Here is a 24527-nt window from a genome sequence, read left to right on the forward strand (position 1 = left end):
AGCAAGCTCATTGGTTGGAGTACTTCTTCCCAGAAGCCCTTGCATTATCCTACGCCCATTCTCTGGGAGGATAAAAGAGGCAACATTCTGGAAGAAGTGTAAATTTATGAAAGAAAAATTTTGTTGCTACTTTTCTTGTTATACTATTTCATTACATGATTTAGCTTCGAGTTGGTGTCCTTGGGATATTTGGATACACACACACTTATATATTTATAAGCTATAGTTTTAGGGGTGTGCAGAGTCCCTTAAGCCTGGAGTATCAGTCCACTATAGGGAGTACCAAGCCACTAAATATTAACAATAGTAATGTGATAAAATGCTACCACTCCAGGCCTTCTAAATGCTTTAAAATGCTTCTACAATTCTTTAAAACAAAGGAATGAGCTAGTGGTATGCTGGCAAAAGTCTAAAAACCAGTTCGTGGGAAAGGGGAAAGACACTTTAAAATTTAATCTATAGTATTAACATTTTCTTATTACTTTCTTAAGTCTAGAGAATCAACAAAATCATAAATCAAGCCCTGATCTTTAATGTTTGCTTATTATAATGCTGCAATCAGTTGTTTTTCAGTTGTGTTCAACTCTTCATGACCTGCTAAAGAGACTAACGTGATTTACATTTTGTTCTGTAGCTCATTTTATAGATGAAGTAAATAGGAGTAAGTGAACGGCCACAGATAGTAAATGTCTGATTTTGATATCTAAGTCAGGTAGAGCAAAAACAAAGAAAGAAAATTTTGACTAATGTATTGACTAGATACTGATACAAAAATTTAAATAAAATATTAGAAGTGAATTTAAACAATATATTAATAAAGAAATACACTATGAGCAGGTAGAATTTGTATCAAGACTGCAGGACAAATTCAGTATTAGCAAAACTGTCAACATAATTTATCATACAAATAATAAAAATAAAATTATTATAGCAATAGATGCAGAAAGAGATTTTGACAAAAATAATATTTATTCCTATTAACAACCCTAGAAAACATAAGAATCAATAGAACTTTTCTTAAAATCATAACTAGTATCTATCTAAAACCAAGAGCATTACTTGTTTTTTAATAATTCTTTTTTTATTTTTATTTTTTAATTAATTAGTTGATTTTTATAAAAATTTTATGCATAGGTAATTTTCCAGCATTTACAATTGAAAAACCTTTTGTTTCAACTTTTCCCCTCCTTCCTCCCACCCCTTCCCCCAGATGGCAGGTTGACCAATACATGTTAAATATGTTAAAGCATAAGTTAAATACAACATATGTATACATGTCCAAACAGTTATTTTGCTGTACAAAAAGAATCAGATTTTGAAACAATGTACAATTAGCCTGTGAAGGAAATAAAAAATGTAGGCAGACAAAAAATATAGGGATTGGGAATTCTATGTAGTGGTTCATAGTCAACTCCCAGAGTTCTTTCTCTGCATGTAGCTGGTTCAGTTCATTACTGAAGAGCATTACTTGTAATGGGGATAAGCATGACGACATTCTTTATGAGATCAGGGCTGAAGCAAGGATATCTAAAATCATCACTATTATTTAATATCTAAAATCACCACAATTATTTAATATTGTATTAAAATACTAGCTATAGTAATAGAACAAGAAAATAAAATTAAAGGAACAAAAATAGGTATTAGGGGAATAGAAATATATTTTGTAGATGATAGAACAATAGAGAATCAACTAAACTGTAATTGAAACAGGTAACAATTTAAATAATGTTTTAGAATATAAAATAATACCCTATAAATCATGTAATAATAATAATAAAACCCAGCAGAAAGAAATAAAGAGGAAAATCCCATTTAAAATAACTGCAGACAATATAAAATACTTGGAAACCCATGTGTCAAGATAAACTAAGGAAGTATAAGAACTTCTCACAAATAAAACCAGACCTAAAAAAAATTGTAAAATATTAATTGCTCATGGGTAAGCCAATACATTATGATAAAAGTGATAATTCTACCTAAATTTTTCTACTTTAATGAGTGCAAAAATTATTTTAAAGAACTAGACAAAAAATAAAATTCATCTAGATGAACTCCAAGTCAAGAATACTAAAGAAATAATTTTTAAAAATATGAAGGAAGGATTCTTAACAGTACCAGATTTCAAATTATATTACAAAGTAGTCATCAAAATAATCTTGTATTGTCAAAGAAATAACATTAGAAATAATTGACAAATCAGTGGGATACATCAGGTATGTAATAAACAGCAGTAAGTGCTTATAGCTATCTTAATATTTTGATAAATCTCCAAAGTCAAGCTTTTGGAATAAGAATTCAAACATTACTGAGAAAACTGAAAAGCATTTATTTGGCAGAGACTAAGTATAGAAAAAAACCTCACGCTGTATAGCAAAATACTATCAAAATGAATAAATGATTTAGACATAAAGAGCATCATAACTGAATCAGAGTAACATAGAAATATTTACTTTTCAGATATATGGATAAGATAATACTTTAAGACAGACAAAAGAGAGAGAAGGTCATAGGAAGTAAAATGGATAAACATGATTATATTACATTAAAATGTTTTGTATAAACCAAAATAGTATAGACTAAATCAGAAAATTTAGTATAGATTAAAATAGGAGACATAAAAATTTTGCAACAAATTTCACTAATAAAGGCTTCATTTCTTAATTATCTAGGGCACTAAGCCAAATATTTATAAATATAAATTGATGGAAATATATATAAATATATAATGATGCAATTGGTCAGTGGTTAAAGGATATGGATATAACAGGCTATTTTCAGAAGAAATTAAAGTTATCAATAGTCATTATTATAAAAAGTATCATTTCTAAAAAAGAGGAAAAAACTAGCTTCTATATACTGTCATAAACTCATTTGGCCTCATTTGAAATTTTTTAATCTTAAGTAAATGGGGAACAGAAAAGAGTTTACCTTTTTCTTCTCTGTACATGGCACCTTCATAAAAGTTGACCACATATTAAGGGATTTTTCCCTTCCCCTCATGTAGAAAAGCAGAAATATTAAAGAAATATTTTTAGACCATGATGCAATAAAAATATTTAATAAAGGGCCATGGAAGCATAGATTAAAAATTACTTTGAAAATAAATACATTTTCCCAATTACATGCTGCTATACCTGAATTTTTTGCAATTACCCTATATCTTTTAAAACCTTTTAGATACTAAGTCTTTAATAAAGTAAAGTACATAGTACATAAAGTAAAGATATAGGTCTTTATTCATATAGAAGAAAAGTTAAGTATCCATTATTTGAAAGATTAAGATAATTTTTGAGTTGAAAGGGCCTATTACTGGTCATTTAACAAAATTTCACAATTTATGATTGATGAAACTGACCATAGGCTACAAAATGATTATGTGATGATGATGATAATAATAATAATATTTATATGATGCCTTAAGGTTTACAAAGAACTTTCCAATATTATTTTGTTTTATTCTCACAAAACTCCTGGGAGTCAGATGCTATTATTAAACTCACTTTGCAGATTAAGAAATGGAGGCAAGTAGAGTGAAATGACTTGCCCAGCATTACAAAGTTAGTAAGTGTGTAAGGCTGAATTTGAGCTTAAATTTTTCTGACTCCAATTCCTGTGTTATAATTTCTTTACCACACAGTTGCCTATTTTATATTAAATGAACTGCTTTTGATGATTATTGGTTTCAGGTGTCTATGTAGAAGAATTAAATAAGCTATGACTTAAAAATCTAGCTTCAGATATTTAAATAGCTGTATAACCCTGGAAAAGTCTCTTGCCCTTTGTCTTGTTTTTCTTAATAGAATGAGGACAATAATAGCACCTAAAATTGTGGTGAGAATAAAATGATAAAATATTTTAAAAGCATTATGAATTTTAAAATACTATATAAATTCTAATTTTTATTTTTTTAGATAGCTATTAACAATCAGCAGGCTAAAACAAAGAATTATATCATATTGAATTTTAGGTATTAAGGCTATTCATTTATAATTAGATTACCAGTAGAGTAGACAGAATTTGATGCTAATAAGAGATCTGGTGGATGGAGAATATTTCAATGAAAAACTTGACTATATGTGAGTGACAACCAAATATTTATATTGAAAGAATCCAGGAAAATATATTAACTTCCCATGAAATGTTTGCTATTAATGATAATTAGAATACTTCTTTTGCAAATAGATAGTGGTAAGCAGTAAATTCATTATTCCTTATCTTAAAGTAAGCCTTTGTCCTCAATTAGTTTTTTTTTTAATGCCATCACTGCAGATGATAAAAACATTGCCATTTGAATTTGCCTTCTCTCCAAACTTTTGACCATATGAATAGCTCAGTCTATTGTTTCACATTTACAGTTCATTGATATTAAGAAGTCCACCAATATACACATGTGTATATATATATATATATATATATATATATATATATATATATATAATAGGAAAGGGAAAATTAATTATCCTTGAATAGCAAAATATTTGTTTACTAATAATGGTGTAAATACTAAATTACCAGCAGAGCTTTAATATAATTTATGCTGTCACAATTTAAGCTTTTTTTTTTTTAATATAGGCATCATCTTCCAAAAGAGGAAAACTTCAAATAAAATTAAGAAACATGAATATTGGTACAATGTTAATAATAGTTGATATTTAATTGAGATCACATCTTTAATCTTTGCTTTTTCCTGCCAATGGTGCATCTTTATTCTTATTATCTTGTTTTCTGTGCAGAATTATCACCCACTGGTTTTCAATTACAGAGATGCCCATATTGATTCTACTCTTGATTTTAACTCACAGCTGAAAAATTACTCATTTAGGCCAATAAAACTGGATTCGGTAGCTAGTTTAAGCTCTTTTTGAAACAATATAGGCTCAAAAGAAAGAAAGACAAAACTCATAAACAGTATTATTATATGAAGCTATTGGGGAACAGACTTTAAATTATTTTAACACAGATCACTCTTAAAATGTAAGAAGACAAATAGTAATCAAAAATGTCATCACCATATGGAGAAAAACTGGATGTCAGTCACAGCAGTTATAAAGAACAGGTGGCGCTTAAGCAATCAAACCCCCTTATGGAATTATACAAATGTAACCTAAATTCCATAGATCTGTAGTAAAGTGATGCACATAAATTAGACAAAAGATTTTTCATTAACACATACTTTATTAAGTTGTTTGACTGTTATCTGAAGCCCTCACAAAAAGAAAGAAATATTCTTATAAACATGATATTATTTACTTTGGTAATTTCTAAGGAAATTCTGAAAGTAATAATATAAAATATAATTGTTCTTTGTTTCTTGTCAAAGACTGAGATCATTGTAATATCATTCACAATACCAATTACATTATATATATTGCTGAAACACACATTTCTTCAAAAATCTTAATTATTAACATGTTTCTACAGCAATTTCCTCAACAAGTTTTCTATTTTTTTATCTTGAGAGTTTTAGTTTCTTATTTTGGAGGTCAGTTAGGCATATTACAATAAATCTTGTTCAGGGTCCAGTTTTGGTTTGGCCACCAAGAATCATGCAATCTATGTGAAGAGGAAACATGGAAGCTAGTTCTCCCATGGAGAATAGTTTCTTCCCCTCACAGACACATCAGATTGTTTTTGTTTGTTTGTTTTGTTTTGTTTTTTAATATAGAAACCTGTTGACCCAATCCTGGGTACATCTTTGTTTCTAGACTTCATTATCCATTTTGATAGTAATTTATTAAATAGTTTGTGCAATGCACTGTTCTAGGTTTAACAAATATAAAAATGAAAAATGATACATTTTTATTACTTAGGAATTTATGTTCTACTATGGAGATAAAATAAGTAATATATAATCATTAAGGTTTCTTGTAGTTCTGATGCTTTGACATCACCCCTAATGTGGACTGAGGTATTATAAAATGAACATTAAAATTGTCGTTAAACAGAGGAAGATAGTTATAGTTTTGTCTCAACATTATGTAAAGTTTGAGAACCAAAATATTACAGTCATAATCTCAGACTACTGGAAGCTATATTTTTTGTACCTGTCCTAAAACTGACTACTCCATCTATGTTCCTTTTAGCTGAAACCTTTTTTGTTGCCCTTAAGAAAAGGTACTACCTCTATTCTTGGAGCTTAGAACCCAGAGACATCAGACCAGGGAAATAGTGAATAAGGAGAGATTTTAGTCAATAGTCTGAACCTTGGCCAACAAGTTAAATCAAAAAGAATTTAAGTGCCTATATGTGCTGGGCATTATGATAAGTACAGGGGACAGAATGAAAGATTACAAAAACAAAAACAAAAAACAAAAAACAGAACAGTCCCTGATCTCAAGGAACTGATCTCTAATGAGGGAAACAACATGCAAACTATATACAAGTCAAATTTAAAATAATCTCAGAGGGAAGGCAATAAGATTAAGGAGGACTTGTAAAGGCATCTTGTAAAAAGTGACACCATAGGGGCCGAGTTCTTTTGAACACTGGACTACCTAATTAAAGCCCACAAGCACTTATTCTCTCTTTAAAACATCCTACTGCTATGAAGATCAATTTCTATCTCAAGTCACCATCTGACTTAGAAAGTTTCTATAACTTCCATTTAACCCTGAGAAAATAGAAACCATACACCATGAAGTCCTTCTTTCCTACTACATAACTTGAAACTACTTTACATTACATCTCACCTGTTCTCTTTTGCTCTGGTCTGTGGCCTTTCTCCTTGCCAAAACTAACTTTTACTTGTGCCCATACTTTTCTGCCTCCTCTGTGAGCTTAGCATTCTTATAATTAACTCTTTCTTATCTTCACTTTCTACACTTCTTTTTCAATTTATATCCCTTATCCACTGAATTCTTTCCTGTTGCCTGCTATCATAAGCAGACCTCCCCCATTAAAAAACAAAAATACAAAATGAAATAGAAAACCTGATATGCTGCCTCTTATCTCTACACCTTTGCATGGACTTGTTCACATGCTTGGAATGCATTCCTTCTTTACAATGAAATGGAAAGTGCATGGAGTGGAGAAATATAAGATAAGGCTGAAATATGTATTCTTATCACCTGAATGACATTATTTTAAGTTTGTCTATAGTTCTAGAAACTGTGAACTGTAATGTGGAGGAGTTGATTCAGGGACACATGGGATATCATATATAATTTCATTCAAGCCATGCAAGCTTTTTAATCCAGGTAGCTAAAGCTCTTGAAATATCTTGGCTAGCAAACTATCATCTAAGAAGCAATGGTCCTGTGTATTATTTTCAGCCTTATAACCTGACTGCCTTTAAATCTCATGTGGCACTCAAATCAGTCCTGATTTTTCCCCAGTTCCATTTGTCATTACAAAAAAGAAAGACATTTTAATAAGAAACCTCTTTAAGTTTGTGGGGGATAGGGGGAGAGAGAGGGAAGGGGAGGGAGGGAGGGAGGAGAGAGGAGAGAATAATAGAATAATTAAATTCACTTGTAAAGAAAAAGGATGCCAAATCTTATTTTATGTGATATTTTCATAAAGTTAAAAAAAAAGTAAAACCACCATTCTTTTTACTTAGTATCTCAAAATCTAATTGGCAGTGGTAACAATTTCTATTTGAAATAATAAAAAGATCCTAAATTCTTATCATCTTGAGCAGGCCAATTGTTCTGACATTAGATGTTTGGGCAAATAACTTAATTTCTTTGGGCCTCAGTTTCCTTATTGGTGAAAATACTCATATCATTTAATTTCTAACAAATCTAACCTTCCATTATTTGACTTAAAGATTATAGATTTACAGTTATTAAAATAACATGATATGTATTATATCTGAAAGAAAAATTCCCTTCTTAGAGTTCTTCCAAATTAATCTTGTCCCAGAAGTGTCTGAATGGTGTACAATACAAAATAGTGATGCTAAAGTGCTACTGACTCAGCTTGATTTCTTTCTTAGGACTCACATAAATGTCAAATTGTCACTAATTCTCTTATTTGATATGCAAAAGAAAATCTCAATAAAGGAAAATTCCAGAAGAAAAACACAAATATAATAATATACAATGAAATCCCTTCAAACCCTAAATCTATGACTGTCTTTCAATATATCTTCTTACTGTTGTTCTTTATGTTCTTTAGGAACACAGACACATACACATACATACACATACCTCAACACATCTCAAAGTAGCTTAGAACATTTGGAAGAAGAAAAACATTCTCACCTTCAGTAGAAAGGATGTCCATTTATCCTGTAATGCTGAAAGCACTCAAATGAGCTAATTGTTAAATTTTTACTGTGAGTTTTATTCCTCAGAAATCCACAAATGCTACAAATTAGGGCTCAATTCATTGTTTGGCTGAACTTAGACTTTAGAAAGTTATAAACAAAATGTTACTAATGCATATTAAATTTGAAAATGGGTTGCACATACTTTTCCAACTCAGAGAGTCAGTTATTAAACATTTATCAGCACATTCCTGCATCTACCAGGCCCACTTCTACAACAAATTAAGTAATTGGGAAACTGTCAAGAAAAAGTCACAAGCTGTGTAAAGGATTAAAACTAATCCTTCTTTCAGGGCAATGGAGAGAACCATGGTTCTATTATTCCAGTTGCCACATGGTAGACAAGGTTGGTGAATGTGTGTTTGGGGTGGGGAGCAAAGTAGGGTAAGCATTGTCAGACTAGTGCTATGCCCCAATTAATTAGTAACCAGTAGGTGTTTAATAACTGTTTATTAATTCTTTGATTACTTAGCAGTGGGAATATATTGTCCTTTAGAAAAGCAGTCATATACATGATGACTAGCTTCCCGAGAAGTTACTTGATTAATAGCCTGAGAATGATGTCACCTTTGTCCAGAGTGTGTGTGTGTGTGTGTGTGTGTGTGTGTGTATGTGTGTGTGTGTGTGTGTGTGTGTGTGTGTGTGTATGTGTGTGTGTGTGTGTGTGTGTATATATATATATATATGCATATATATATATATATTATACTTCAGATGCTTAATTAATTAAACAGCAGCCTGCCTTTTTTTAAGTGGCGGAAAGTAAGGAAGTGAGCCTATTATGGTTAGCTTTTGCTACAGCAGCACACTTGGGAATGCAGGTATATACACAAGTATATATCTAGCCTACAACATCCATCACACTGTTATTTTCCAGTTAACTGCTGATATAAAAAATTACAATCTAGTTTATGAACTGATTTGCTTCTGAACTACATCTGGGTTTATATCCTAGAATCTAATAATGACTTTTTAAGCATGACCAAATCATTTAAATATCTGAATTTTGCTTTTCTCACTTATAAATGAAGGTAGTATTTTCACCATTTGCCTCAGAGTTGTCATGAGGAAAGTCTTAAAATGCTGTATCATATATTTCAGGAAAACTTGGAAAGACATATAAACTGATGCAGAACAAAATGAAAAGAACCAGAATATCGTACATAGCAATAATATTGTATGATGATCAGACTAAGTAATTTATAGCAATACAACAATCCAAAACAATTCCAAAGGATTCAAGATGAAAAAAACTATCTATATTTAACTGCTGGAATCTGAATGCAGATTGAAGCATACTCTTTTTCACTTTCTTTTTTTTTTCTTTTTTGTTCTGTATCTTCTTTTGCATGACTAATATGGAAATATATTTACATGATCGCACATATATAACATATCAAACTGCTTACCATATTAGGGAGAGAGAGAATTTGTAACTCTGAAACTTTAAAAATGAATGTTAAAAATTGTTTTTAAGGAGAGGATTTTGGGAAGATGACAAAATGTAAACTCTTCAGATTTACTCACAAACAAGACAAAATAAGACAAACATAGAGCAGGTAAAAATAAACAAGAGCTGGAGCAGAAGAGATGACCTTTAGAGACATTAAAGAAGATCTAAAGAAAGATATCAGGACCAAGATTTGGCCCAGGTGAAGTATAAACACTTTCAGGCTAGTACCAGTGAAACAAAAAGCAAAGAACCCTGGGACTGGTTGAATTGGGAAATTTTTACCTCTTGGACATGTAATAAGTCCAGCTTCTGAGCCAGGGAAGACTAAGGGAATCTCTACTGATATGGAACTTCAGATCCAGTTGTGCTATGGAGATACATCCCTAGATTAGAGGAATGAACACAGGACTGGTGGGAGCAGAAGCCATAGGCAGGGATGCTGCTGGCTGTAGGTGGAGTTCTTTGTTTGAAATTCCAGGCCAGAAGAGAGAATTGAAATGGCTTGAAGCTAAAAGGCATCATTCCTCCATATTCTAGAACCAGAGGTGATTACATAACAATCTGCCATAGAATAAAAAATGAGCAGACCAAAAAAAAAAAAAAAAAAAAAAAAAGAGCAGAACTCAACCATAGGAAGTTACTATGGGAATAAGGAAGACTGGGGTTCATCTTCAGAGGAAGATACTAAAGTTAAGTTATTTGCCCAAAAAAGAATTCATAGAAAAACTAAAAAAAAAAAGACTTTAAAATTAAATAAGAGAAATTGAGGAAAAGCTAAAGCAAAATAATAACAATCCAAGAGAAATAAAAATATTATGAAAATAAAGTCAACAATGTCAAAAAGGAGATCCAGAATATTAAGGAAGAAAATGATTCCTTGAAAACTAGAATTGGACAAGGGGAAGTCAGAGAAGTTATAAGAGATCAAGAAATCATAAAACAAAATATGAAAAAATGAAAAAATAGAAGAAACTATGAGACATCTCATGATAAAAACAATTGATCTGAGGAACAGATGAAAAAGAGAAAATGTGAACTTTTGGGACCCAAGATGGCAGAGTGAATAGCTGTAAATCTCCCATGTTTACATCTAGGCAACCCTAAATTCGCACACCTCAAGACAGGTCCTAGAGAAAAGAGAGGGTAAACATTTGCTTTATTTCAGGAAACTTGAAGGATCCACAGGAGGAGTCCTTCTCAAGTGGTTGGAGTCTAAGACTAGAAGCTTGCCAGTCAGGTAGCAACAAATCTGTAGAAGATCCTGAGACCCAGAGTGATAGAGCAGGTAAATGCCAACATTAGGATCTTCAGGTGCCTCATTATAGTCTAGGGAGTCTGCAGACTCCAGCTGTGGGGAATCACCAGTATAGCCATGGCCAAATCCAGTCTGTGTGACCCTGAGCAAGTCACTGAGACGGTTTCAGTTGCTCAACTCTAAAATGGTCTATAAAATGAGCTAGAGAATTGTGTCTGTCTATAATTATCTTGTAATTTTGTCTATGTTTGTGTGTTTGGAACACATAAAATGTCTTTTGTGTTTGTGTGAGGAACTGTGTCAAGTTACCTTGAAAACAGAAAAAATTATTTAAACCAAAGAGATCCTAGTGATTACCTCAGGTCAGAGACCTTCTCCTTGTTATGTAATAGTAAATTTTCATTTGAAATTCTTTGCTATTGTGAAAGTGAATAGGGTGGTTTACAGATGTAGCTTCGACATATTATGAATGAGTCAACTATCACGTATCTCAAAGTCTCAAAACTACTATAGGTAGTTTTAATTTATAAGTAAAGGATAAGTAAAATATTAACTGTTGGGGAAGCATCAGGAAAGGTATACAAGCCTTACATTATGGAGTAAAATTTTGCTATTTAAGGTAAAAATTCCTGGGACTATATTATTATTTTGTATTTTGATTATTGGGATAGTTATCTGGATTATAAGAACCCAATAGTAGAAAATGGTATGTACCATAATCTGGGATCTAATAAAAATGGACATGTGTCTGGGAAAAGTTTTGGGAGTGACCTAGGCATAAGATCCTCCTGAATCTATTTTCCTGTTGTGCTGTTGCCTTGAGGAAAATGAAATTTCCTCACCTGGGCTAATCCTAAGACTTGTTTTTAATATCCCATAGCTACATGATTAGGTCTCAGATATGCCTCATATCTAGGATCAAAAAATTAAGGAGTTTTTTCCTCTGTTATGGTATGTGACATGGTTATAACATTCACGTTCCCTTTAATTTTATAGCAAATTTCTATAATCAAGAAGTTTTGTAAGTATAATACTATATTAAATAATAGATTGAAACATCTGAAACATCTCTGAGTTACTATAATAAATGCAAATATCAACATCTTAAAATTTGAATCTTTATTTGTGGTCAAATTATGCCAAAGGAATGATATCCTTCTAAGGAAGATATGATTAGACAAGGAATAAGACAAAAATGTAAAAAGTTTTCTAAATAAATGTAACAGTAAATTTTGAGAAAAGCAATAGGATTAGACTGTTTTCTCTAAGAACTAGATACATATAAATATGATTGATTTATATTTTGGTAATAAATTCTTAAAATTGAATTAAGGTCTTTACATATAAATTGTGTTGATAATGATAAGGAAAGTGAAACTATTTTCCCATTTTAAAAGTATGCATTTGATTATTTTAAGGGGTAGAAGAGTTTATTTTACAATTGAATCCTCATAAATTTTTCTTATGTCAGGTACAGGTAGAAATAGAAATAACAAATGGTATGTGAATTGAAATTCTCAAAAAGTTTCAAGATTGGAGAATCACATTTATTAAATTGTATTAAGTCTTGTTATTAGCAAAATTATCTAAAAAATTCTAGATTTGGAACCAGAGAAGCAGAACCCTTTCCAGAGCTCTCCTGAGAATAAAGCTTATTGTCCAAGAAAAGATATCAAGAAACAAAATAACTACATGAGATAACCTGGGATTCAAAATATGCTGGTTAAATGGATTGGGTTACTAGGATACAAAGATACTTACTTGATGTTAATTAATATTGGTGATAACTATTGTGTTGCTTTGGTCTTTCAATATGTTTCTGTTTAAGATTTCTTGGTTACCTTGGTGACACATAAATCTCCCTTCTCAAGACTAGTCCATTGTGAGACCTCAATGTAGTTTACCTGTACCTGATTTAATGTAATTATGCAATTATGGGGATTATGAGAGAAAGTTATAACATTGTGTGAACCTAACCCTTCATGGCTTGGAAACTACATTTTCTCTATGTGCTGTTTAGAGAGTCTTAACTGAAGATCTATGTTTTGCTAACCAGGAATTCAGATTAAAAGATGGATGCAAGAAGTTTTCTTTAAGCCCCCCTATCAGGTTCTTCTGACTACTCCCACAATTGCCAAACTTGTATCTGAAGAAAGCCCTGCTCCTTTTTCCATCCAGGAACCTGAAGGTTCATCTAGTACAGATCCAGAAGCAGCTGACATCTAGATGTTATAGCTGTCCCAAGATTCCAGATGAGGGCTGAGTATATTGTCCTAATTTTTTTTAAAGCTTTTTATTTTCAAAACATATGCATAGATGATTTTCAACATTTACCCCTGCAAAATCTTGTGTTCCAATTTTTTCTCCCCTTTCTTCCCCCCACCCCCTCCCTTAGATGGCAAGTAATCCAATTGCATGTGCAATTCTTCTATATATATTTCCACAATGTTTGTTTGGTTTTTGACTCTTCCCTTTTGTTACATGTCCAGTCACCAAGGTCCTGATTCAGGCATGTATTGGCATTTTCTCTCTTTCTTCTTGACCCCTCTCTTCTTTATGTTTGCAAGAAAATAATCACTAACAATGATACCTGGGATATACAGTGCCCTTCAAGGAACTAAATAAAATCTCATCTTGGCCCAGTTGCCTATTCCTTCCTCTTCTTTATTGACCAGAAGGTTAGAGACTTTTTTAGACGCTTTCCCTTCGGCCAAGAAGAGGAAATATCAAGATATTAGGAGATACTGTTTTTCAGAGCTAAGGCCCAACAAGCAGAAGTGAGAACCTTGATATGAATTGTATTTGTCACATTTCTATAGCTCACTGTGTAGCCATAAGTATTAAAATCTGTCTATACTAAAATGGGTGCCTCCCACAAGGGGCAGGGCTCTAACGTGTCCCAGCAAGCAATTTTCCTCACTTTAGACTTCTGTTTATTCCTAATTATCCTGTCTCTAGTCTGCTTTATTCAGCTCTGGTTACCCACAAGTGAGAGACTAGTTCTAGTCCAATTAGCATTAAAAAGTACCTATCTCTTAAGATTGTTGAGGATTAAATGAGATGATATTTGTAAAAGCATTTACCACATTGTCTGGAACATATAGATCCTTATTATATATTTTTTTTCTTTCTTACATTGAATCCCAAGTTTTACTTCCTTGTAACTTTCTACCCTTTAATCCAAGTTGGGCCCTCTGCATCTGAGCACACTAAATTCTATAAGGTTAATTCAGATATTTCTTTTACATAATAGCCTATCAGATATTTGAAAATATTTGTGAACATGCTCTGCTATAATTTCCAATTCCTACCCTCTTCCCTACACATAAGATAGTGTGGGATAGTGCTTGCCATCCAATTTCAAGTGACTTTATAATACAAATCTCTGAAATTTCTAGAGGGAGAACTGAGTTACAGTTGGAAACCTGGAAGGCTCTGGGCTATTCATTCTAGCTTACCTAAAAAAAAAAACTTGTAAAGAATGCCCTTCTGTAAGACAAAGGGGAAATTAAGCTCAGTTGGAAAAGTAACTTATTTCTGGTAATTAGATCTCCACCTACCAGGTTCAAAGGGTTTTCCTCTTCTTTATTGTGCAATTTGAAGTCTTGGGCAATACATAAAGAAAAGATTGAGAACACATCATTACCTTGGAAACTGCTACAGAATTTGACAGACTGTAGGTTGTTCACCAACAAATGTGCTGCTGCTGCTGTTGCAGCATGTAGCTCATCCATATGGAAGTCTTGACTGCAAAAGTGCCTGAATGCTCATCTGTTGAGCTCTCTGTAAAGTTCAACTCTTCTGGCCTCATCCAAATGATAGGGCAAAAGGTGCTTGCTTACTAACTGAACATTCAAAGGTCATTGCCAAATATAGATGAAGAAAATGAAGAATGCATTGTGTATGGTGCTTCTCTAAAGTCGTAACACATTTTCCCCATTAAATGATATCTTATGTCTTAATCCAGGGAAAACATGATACCATAGTTCTGACAATGTGGATATAATTCTTTACTCAAGAGAAAAGAGAAAGAGAAGAACAAGTTCTAGTTTTTGCTCTCCTACTAATTCCCTAACTGAACAATTTACTTTTATTTCTCTAGACTTCAGTTTCTGCCTTTAAATAATAAGCAAACTATAGTTGATCTCTGAAGTACTTCCACTTCTTACATTCAGGTAGTATCTGTGTTTGAAGATGCAAAATCTAGGGAATCTCACTAAGACGTTTAGTTTAAATACTTGGAGAAGCTATTTATACAATGGAAAAGGATCTAGTTGGACAACAAAAGTAAAAGGAACATCTTTGGTAGATATTTATTAAAAATCAAATGCATTTCTGTCTACTCAGGTTTTTTTTTTTTGTTTTGTTTTCATTATTTGTTAGTATAGGGTAAACATGAGGAATAAAAATAAGTGATCCCTTTGTGATCCTTTATGGTCATGACAGATTCCTTCTCCATTGCCATAGTAACTGAAAAAAAAAGTATTTTTATGCATAGACTTAGAATTCTAAGTCTTGGGTTTCCTGCCAAGAGAGAATGCTGGGTGAAAAAAAGGGTAAAGTTAAGGCAAAGTAACAAAAAAAGCTGTTGATTTCAAAATTCTCTGATTTAGAGATCTGTGAAAAAATTTAAGCCCTTGTTAGATTGGGTTTTTAAGTTCACCACGACTCTTTCATATTTAATGTGCCCCTTTCCAAGCATATTGATTCAGTCAATTTCCTTATCCTTCTTTATACCAGCAGGATAAATACAATTATTTAGATGTTCATATTTTTGTCCCAAAAAGAAAGGAAAAGACTGGGTAAGGATGATGTGATAGGTCTACGCTCAGGTAATTTTAAAAATTAGATTAGTTTCTCCAACTCTGGATTCTAGCTTTCTATTACCTTTAGCAAAAAAAAAAAAAAAAAAAAAAAAAGTGAACAAAGATGGCACAGTCAAGGGATAAAAGTAGAATTGTTGTCAATTAATCGGGTATTCAACATTTATTTTGTGCCAGACTTTGTCCTAAGTGGGGATACAACTACAAATTTACAAAAAGATAGTTCTCATCTCCAAGGAGCTTATAATCTAATGGAGGAAGACAACATGCAGCAGGAAGCTAAATAGACAAGGATGGAGTAAGGAAAAAAAGATCGTTGGAATAAGGACATGATGGACAGTTCCAAAGAAATCCAAGAGCATTGTAGCTCATAGAAAATGGGGAGGAAAAACTGTTCAACCCTCTATTTAGAGGCCCTGAAGCTCATGTTCCCGCTTTCCAAGTATAGTGTTCAATCAGAAGATTAGATAATATAGAAGTGGGCACCAGGCAGATCCAATCTTGATCAGAATGAGATTTCTCAGTGATTAGTTTCCTGGGGAATGAAGATATGATGGAAAGTTTAAAAAATCCAAAAGCAACGTTGCTGGATATAAGAGACAAATGGCTATAGTTCCTTTGAGCCAAAAGCCTTCCAGGGGTCAGAGCCCAGTATCGCCAAGATGTCAAAGCTTTAAATTGCTGATGCCAGGTTATACAATTGTGCAGCAAGATATAGTGTTTTAGAATCAGTGCCACAAAACTTGGATTAACTAGTGTCAGGCCAAATAAGTAAGGAACAGAGAGAGCAAAACAGGAAACTAGTGTTGGGGGGAAGAAGCCTAAGGGAGAAGTACCATATAGTATTTTATCAATTTTGAGGGAAGAAGCTCACCATCTAGCTGGCACATGTTCTAATTACCCAAAAATCAGTTGGGGCAGCTGGATTAGTCAATAGTAAATTCACCAGCATGGAAGGAGACTGTGACTGGACTCTTTGAGATCTAGCTTCAAAGGAAACCACAGTCAGAGGGGAGAGAGTCAGAAAGTGAGTGACAGAGAAAATAAGAGGAAAAAAAAATTAACAAAGACTTTAGAAAGAATAAAATGTAAAGAGCCAATAATTGATGAGACACAGGACCCTCTGGAATATTAGAAGAACATAACTACAACATGCTGTTCCTGAGTGGCTCAAAAGAGAAATAAGACTTACAAGAGCATAATTTATGGCTTGAATAGCAAAAATAAAGTACAGAATAGAAAAGTTGGGATCAACAATGATAAGTTTCACTAAAGAAACCAAAGGCAGAACAACAAATTGAAAATACATATATACAGAAGTGAAAAGCAATCTTCATTAAAGGACAATATACTTACCATGGATGCAAAATGTACTGATCTCGAAAATAGGATGCATCGATGCAATTTAAGAGTCAATAGATCTCCCAGAAGAACATGATAGGATAAATAACCTTAACACCATAATGAAAGAAATAATAGAAAAGAATTGTCTAGAACCTCCAAATATAAATCATAAAATGCCAATTGAAATAATTTATAGACTGTCTATGGGGAAGAAAAAAAAAGAAAATTAAAGGCTATTAACTCTAAGACACAGAACAGTTACATTTCACAATTCAATTCAGAAACAAGTTCTACAAGTGATCATGAGAAATACCTTTACATAAAAATGGAAGGGCATTTAAAAACCAAAAAGGATTGGTCACCAAGGGATTTTTTTTCCTCCAACAACTCATTAAACTCAAATATATTAGATAGCATTTGTGTGACTGAAGGATGATCATAGCCACACCGATGAAATATGTCCTTTCTCCTTTTTCTTTCTTCCTCTTTCCCAGTGACCTCACTTCTTACCTAATAATGGGGATTTTTTTTTAACCATTGTTCTGCAACCACCAGAAAACCTAAGATGCAATTAAATAATGTGTTTGAAGAGCAATGGAGCTCAATATGTAGCTCAGGGTGGTGACCTACCCTGCAAATATGGTCTTACATATACATGAAATAAGATGGATGTTCAATAATAAGGTAGGCTTTAAAACATTTTTAAAAAGTAAACCCGTACTAAAGAGATTTTTTTGCCTCTCAAACGCCTCAAAGAATGGGAACAAATGCATCAGGCAAGGACAGCAACAACAGCAAAGTGACAAGCGAGAACAATAAGGGACTTCTTCTAAAAGTACACAAGGAGATAAGTAAAGGCAAAATAATGATAGAAATAACAGTGAAAAAGCAAATGGAGCAATATGGGACAGAACATGACAACACTGTGGTTATGGATGAACTAACATTTTTATCTGGTAGAAATACATTAGAATATGAAAGGGTATGTGAAATGAGAGAGAAAGAGAGAGAATGTGATGGGGTGTGTGTGTGTGTGTGCATGTGTGTGTGTGTGTGTGTGTGTGCATGTGTGTGTGTGTGTGTGTGTGTGTGTGTACATGCAGATACATCCATGAATGAACTTGCTCAGGGTTTTAGTGAATAGATATAATGAAGGTATGATTCTTGATTATTGAGGGCTTTCAACTCTTCCCTTCCACTCCTGTTTATTATTTCTGTACTTAGCCCTTTATTCTGGTGTTTGAAGAAATGTTATTATTGAACTATAGAGACTTCAGAAGAAATTTTAATAATATTTTGATAATTTCTTATCTCTGGGCTGTCCTTTTGACTTGTATGGTGGTGACTCTATTCTGTGGTGGTGAGTAGTTTAAGCATACCTTTGACTTAATTTAATCTGCATCTCTTGATCTTCTCAACAGCTATATCACAGGAGCAGGGGTGACTAGTCAATTTGAATACCCTATTAATGAATATAACTCAGAGAAAGTGATGATCTTTGGTGACAGCTCTGAGAGAGCCTGAATACTCCACTATTGAATATGTCTCAGAGAAAGTGATGGTCTTGGGTGACAGCTCTGAGAGAGCCTGAATCCCAATCTGTTGCCAGTTTTATTTGTGGCCTTGGATAAATCACAGAAGCTCCCTGCTTGTGTTCTACCAGCTGTAAAATTGAAATAATAATACCGGCTTCACAGGGGTCTTTTGAGGATTCATTCATTCATGATAGTACAATTCATTGAAAATGTTAAGTGCTAAGTAGTATTATGCCTAATTAATTAGGTCCTCATCTCCCTGATGTGGGTTATGGTACCTGCCTAGTCATTAATAATATATGCTTGAAGCTTTGCTGATTTTCTATTTCATACCTCTCCTAATGGGTACACAAGCAAAGCAGGAGAAGGGTATCCAGCCTTGTAGTTAAAACACACACAGCTGCTGGTGGTCTATCACTCTCCCATTTATTCAATTCCCAAATGATACAAAATTGGAAGGTGTTGAAAGTACCAGTTAAGACAGAGAAATACTACAAAGGAACCTAGGGAGATCAGCTATAAATAAAATTTAGACTCAATTTTATACCAGAAGTAAACCTAATGCTACCATCTCCAAAAATCATTAAGAGAGAACAAGATAATCATATGATAATAATAAATATTATAACAGTATACTACTAGTATTACTAATATATTAAGAAAGCCAAAAGGTGACAACAGAGAGCAAATTGAATTTGACATCAGATTAACCTTATAGTAATGAATAGCATGATAATATTTAAATTAAAGCTATTACATCACAGGTAAACAAAGTAATGCTATATAAATAATACCTTTGAGACTATAGTTATGATAGAATATTAGAGTTGCTAAGGACATTGAAGATTTCCTAATGCAAACCCTACCTGAACTTTGCAAACCTTCTATAATACCATGGATAATAAAGAATTCACTACTACAGATGTAATCCATTCCATTTTTGGATAACTAGCTCAATTGCTAAAATGTGCTTCCTTATAAGACCTGCAATCTTTCTCTCTCTAATTTCCTTTAACTAGACCTGTTTTACTATCAAAAAAAAATTATAAGCACAATCCTGGCAAAGGAACCCATTTCACCGAGGAGAAGAGAAGACAAGATGTCAACACCAGAGCTATCTGGCATCTGCTAGTCTGAAAAGAAGTAGATAAACACAAAACATACTGTTGAAAAGAGCAGGACTCCAGAGAACTTATAGTTAAATGAAATCATTCTTTGTTTTTTTTTTTTTTTTTGTTTGTTTGTTTGTTTGAGCCAGCCCCTATGCTACAACTTGATTTTTAGTACTACTTGTGGAATGCATAAAGGTTGTGCTAAAAAAAAATCAAGTGGAATTGCCCCTTTTCTGCATAAGATGCTTGTATATAATTGGAGACAACTATAGTTTCTTCTTAACTATTCTCTATGTTAAACATTTCAGTTTGTTTTAGTCATTCTACATATATTTTTCTCAACCTATTAACCATATTAGTCACTATTCTCTGAGTTTACTTTAGTTTGTCAGTGGCCCTCTTAAAATGTAGGACCCATAAAATTACAGATATCATGTTTTAGGATTAGTCTTCCTAACCTGGAGTGCTTACATGAACACGTTTTTTTTAAAACAATTCATAATTCCATGTCAGTATATTTGTTTTTCTTTGTAATTCTAGGTATTCAAGAAAATTATGAGAAAGAATCTTCACCAAACTTTACCAGACAGCCTAAAGGGGCCCATAATCAAATTTATCATCAAACCAAATACATAATTAACATGTTGAAAATGTTTTTTTAAAATTTCAAAATAGTTTAGATTATCTAATTTGATTCTTGCAGTTATTCTGAGATAGGACCTGGCCAGTATAGACTATAATAAAACACTGGGTAGATGATGAATAGTTGAATGGATTAACATAGTTGTAGTAGGAAGTATAATGATGAAGCATTATTACCCAGCAACTTATAAAGTTTGAGTTCCCCTCAAACCTGGGGATCTTGGATGAGTTGGATTAATTTGTCATTATATTAGTTTCTGAGTAGGAATCCCTTGGCTTGGACTAGCTACACTATGTGCCATCATCTCACCCAATGTATTTTTCTTAGAGAGCTGGGTTAGTTGGGAGTACATCTGTATAGGAAGGAAAATACATGACTTGCACAAGGACACGTTATATTTGTCACATGCAATTTCCCTGAATGAAAGGACATATCATATGACCTTGTCTTTTATCATTCTTCAATGCTTCCTCTTTTCAAAGAGATATTAAGGCTCATTCTTTACTCTAGTAATTTAGGAAGTTGGCAAGTTTTATTAGCTTTATTTATAATGACTTAATATTTATTGAACAACCACAATGTGCTAAGTAGTGCTTTATTTTACAGATAGAAAAATTGAAGCCTAGTGACCCTGAGAAAGCATCTTGCTCTATTGTCACCAATTCCTTTGCAAGGGAAATAACACAGGCTTTTAATTACCCATTTTCATTGCTTTTTCTATAATATTTTATTTCATAAGAGGCATAATTTCTTTGTGAAAAAAGTACTTTCTTGGGAAAAGATAAGAAAAGTCTTCCTCTGCCACTTCCTAAGTTTTCCTTTATACCAGAAGAAAGAAAAATTCTAATTAATCAATCATCAGGTTTATATTGAACACCTGCTATGTTCCTAGAACTTAATAACAAAGAAAGAAGATGTGGTCTGTGCCCTTAAGGAAATTACAGCACCCTCACTATTGATTTCATTAACATCCTGAATATCAAGAGGTTGTGAAAAAACTAAACTATGTCCAGTTTTTACTTAATATGTAAAGGGAATGGTTGGAGTTGAGGGTTGTAGTAATAATTATGTGAGGGGCAAAACCAATTGTGTCTTTGTTATGTGAAGTTAGGTTTAATAACAGAATATTTATATGCAAATGATAAAGTAGTTAACAGAAAGATGACATTTAAACTTAAATATTAAATCAATTTTCTTATTGAATATCAAGATTATCAAGAATATCAAGAGTATGGCCAAGTGTAAAAACTTTTTTCAGGTTTTTTATTTTATTTTTATTATTCTGAACTTACAAACACCAACAAAAATTTCTATATACAAGGAAAAGAATAAAAGATGATTTATTAACATGAATATGAATAAAAGCGAATATTTCTGAAATATATGGAATCACAAATCTGTGTCACAGTTCATTTACAAAAAAAATCATACAGCAATTTCAACATGCTACTTTTATCCTTATTATAAATGTGCTAGCTTTGGATCTTTCTTCCATTATCTTTTGCACATTAAAAAAAATGTTTTATGATTTCTTTCCTCCCTCCTTCCCTCCCTTATTCCCTCCTTCCTTCCCTCCCTCTCTTCCTCTCTCCCTCTCTCCCTTCCTTACCCCCTTCTTTCCCCTTCCTTCCTTCCTTCCTTCCTTCCTTCCTTCCTTCCTTCCTCTTCCCTTCCTTCCTTCCTTCCTCTTCCCTTCCTTCCTTCCTTCCTTCCTTCCTTCCTTCCTTCCTTCCTTCCTTCCTTCCTTCCTTCCTTCCTTCCTTCCTTCCTTCCTCTTCCCTTCCTTCCTTCCTTCCTTCCTTCCTCTTCCCTTCCTTCCTTCCTTCCTTCCTTCCTTCCTTCCTTCCTTCCTTCCTTCCTTCCTTCCTTCCTTCCTTCCTTCCTTCCTTCCTTCCTTCCTTCCTTCCTTCCTTCCTTCCTCCCTCCCTTCCTTCTTCTCTTCCTCCCTCCCTTCTTTCCTTCCTTTCTTCCTCCCTCCCTTCCTTCCTTCCTTCTTTCTTTCCTTCCTTCCTTCCTTCCCTCTCTCTCCTATGTTTATAGATTTTTAGGGTGTTTGTGGGAGATTAGGTACTAGCACACACCATCTTCCTATAATCCCCCATCAGATTCTCTTAAAAAACAATTTCACTTTGTTCTCTAGTTCTAGTAGGCCCAAATAGCTTATTTATGATTTCTTGAAATATGATATCCAGGCCCTCTTTTCCCCAACCATGACTTTCAGATAATTTGATATTTCTTATATTATCTCCCATTTATCTATGTCCAAGTCAATTGTTTTTGATAGCGGATAAATTATTTTTTTCTTTCTTTTTTAAACCTTTGATAACATTTTAATATTTCTTGTTTTCTCATGAACTCACTGCTTTTTATTTGGCCCATTCTAATTTTTGGAGATTTAATTCTTGGCTAAGCTTAGTTACTGTCTTTCAAAAAAAATGATTATTTTTCCTTGAAATTTTTTTCCACTGCAAATAATTTCCGTTAACATTGCATTTTGTATCTCTCGCTTCATTTCCTTGAGCTGTCTTCTGACCAGGATATTTTCTTTTCTCTGAGACTGACTTTTATTTTGTTCAAGTTATAATTATTCTCTTTATATTTATCTCTTGTAATTCCCTCAGGATATAATGTTTTTTTTTCATTGTATTCAGTATTTTCCTTAGCTTATTCATATCTCTAGTCTCATTATCTGGACTGGGAAGCTTTGTCCATAGGTCACATTCTTCTTTCTCTTCTATAGCTTTCAAAGGTATGAGTAGATTTTGATTCTGGATGTAGTAAATAAGATGAGACTCCAATGTCAGCAGAAATTCTTTGATTTTATTTCAATCTTCTGGGAGTTCCACTTAGGTTTTGGTCTTAGGTACTTTTCATCTCCTCTTTGCATAGTTCTGAAAGTGGAACTGGCTCTATCTGAAAAGGGCATCAGCCAAATGTTTTTGATTATATCAGTAGCAGGTTTCCTGCAAGATTCTACACCTTCATCATGTTTTTTTTTTCCAGGTGATATCCTGATATGGCAATTGATATAATCTGTGGTGGGCTGCCTATGTGTTGGAAATGCCTGAGGACTACATTATTGTGTCTGGGTACTGAACAGGTTACCTGACTACTTTTTTAGCTGCTGTATTTCATAGAGGGCTGTCTGGATATGGTGTTGTCTGATCCTGGATGCACTTGTACTGCCTGGGTCACTGTCCCAGAGCTTCCTGAATGATGTCTGGGCAAGTCACTATTTTTGTTTCAGATACAAGGTATTGGTCTCAACCTGGGTCCTCCTTTGGGTCTCTGTGGTCTATCTTGTCCTGGTTTCTTTCCACTCAGTAAGTACTGAACACACACACACACACACACACACACACACACACACACACACAATTGCTATTGCTTATTCTCTCCTACTCCCCTGGAGCTATCTTCACTTCTAATTTTTTAATAAAATTGTGGAAGGTTTAGGGGAGAGGAGGGGAAGATAATGTCAAAGTCTTTGCTGATATCACTCTCAGAATTCTGATTTTTGTAGGTGGAGAACACTAAAGAAAGGAAGCAAAAGGATCAAAAAAGTCCTAGCATAATTGTAGAGAAGCTGGAAAACAGAATTTGTTATTGTTGCTATTATTTTTGTTTTAATTTTAATAATAATAGTGACTATTATTATTTTGTGGAGATGCCTATGCATTGTTTTATGAAGTTCCAATGCTTTCATTACTCATTACTGACTCCCTCTTTATGTAAAAACTATTCAAGTGACAACACACACACACACACACACACACATATATATAATATATATGTATACATATGTATGTATGTGTTTGTATGTATATATATATGCATATATGTATATATAAAACACTTGAATCATTCTTTATCTTTTACAACAATAAAAAGTGGGGTGAGATTAAAAGTGTTTCATTCATCGGGGAATATTTCAGCTGGAAGGCAAAAGCTGAACTGATTTATTGGCAGAGATTTCCTCATGTTATTAATTCCATGTGTCTACTTTAAAATAATAATAATAAACCATCAACACAATCAAACAAAACAAAACAAAGAGTTAAATTCTATAAATTCCTGAGCTGATAGTAAG

At 33.0% G+C, this 24527-nt stretch overlaps 2 long non-coding RNA genes across 2 annotated transcripts in view; one reads left to right on the forward strand and one right to left on the reverse strand.

The window, feature by feature from the left end:
* LOC141543490 (uncharacterized) overlaps positions 1 to 10208 on the reverse strand; it is a 260856-nt gene extending 250648 nt beyond the window's left edge. Inside the window, exon 1 of the long non-coding RNA XR_012482451.1 lies at positions 10008 to 10208. This is a non-coding gene — a long non-coding RNA (uncharacterized LOC141543490). The remainder of the gene's footprint in view (positions 1 to 10007) is intronic.
* Positions 10209 to 17742: 7534 nt separating this feature from the next.
* Positions 17743 to 23704, forward strand: LOC141542559 (uncharacterized). The gene is made up of 2 exons (XR_012482203.1): positions 17743 to 17831; positions 23441 to 23704. It is a non-coding gene; the product is annotated as an uncharacterized LOC141542559 (long non-coding RNA).
* The last annotated feature ends 823 nt before the right edge of the window (positions 23705 to 24527 follow it).

Source organism: Sminthopsis crassicaudata, chromosome 5, assembly GCF_048593235.1.
Source record: "Sminthopsis crassicaudata isolate SCR6 chromosome 5, ASM4859323v1, whole genome shotgun sequence".
Classification (NCBI taxonomy): domain Eukaryota; kingdom Metazoa; phylum Chordata; class Mammalia; order Dasyuromorphia; family Dasyuridae; genus Sminthopsis; species Sminthopsis crassicaudata.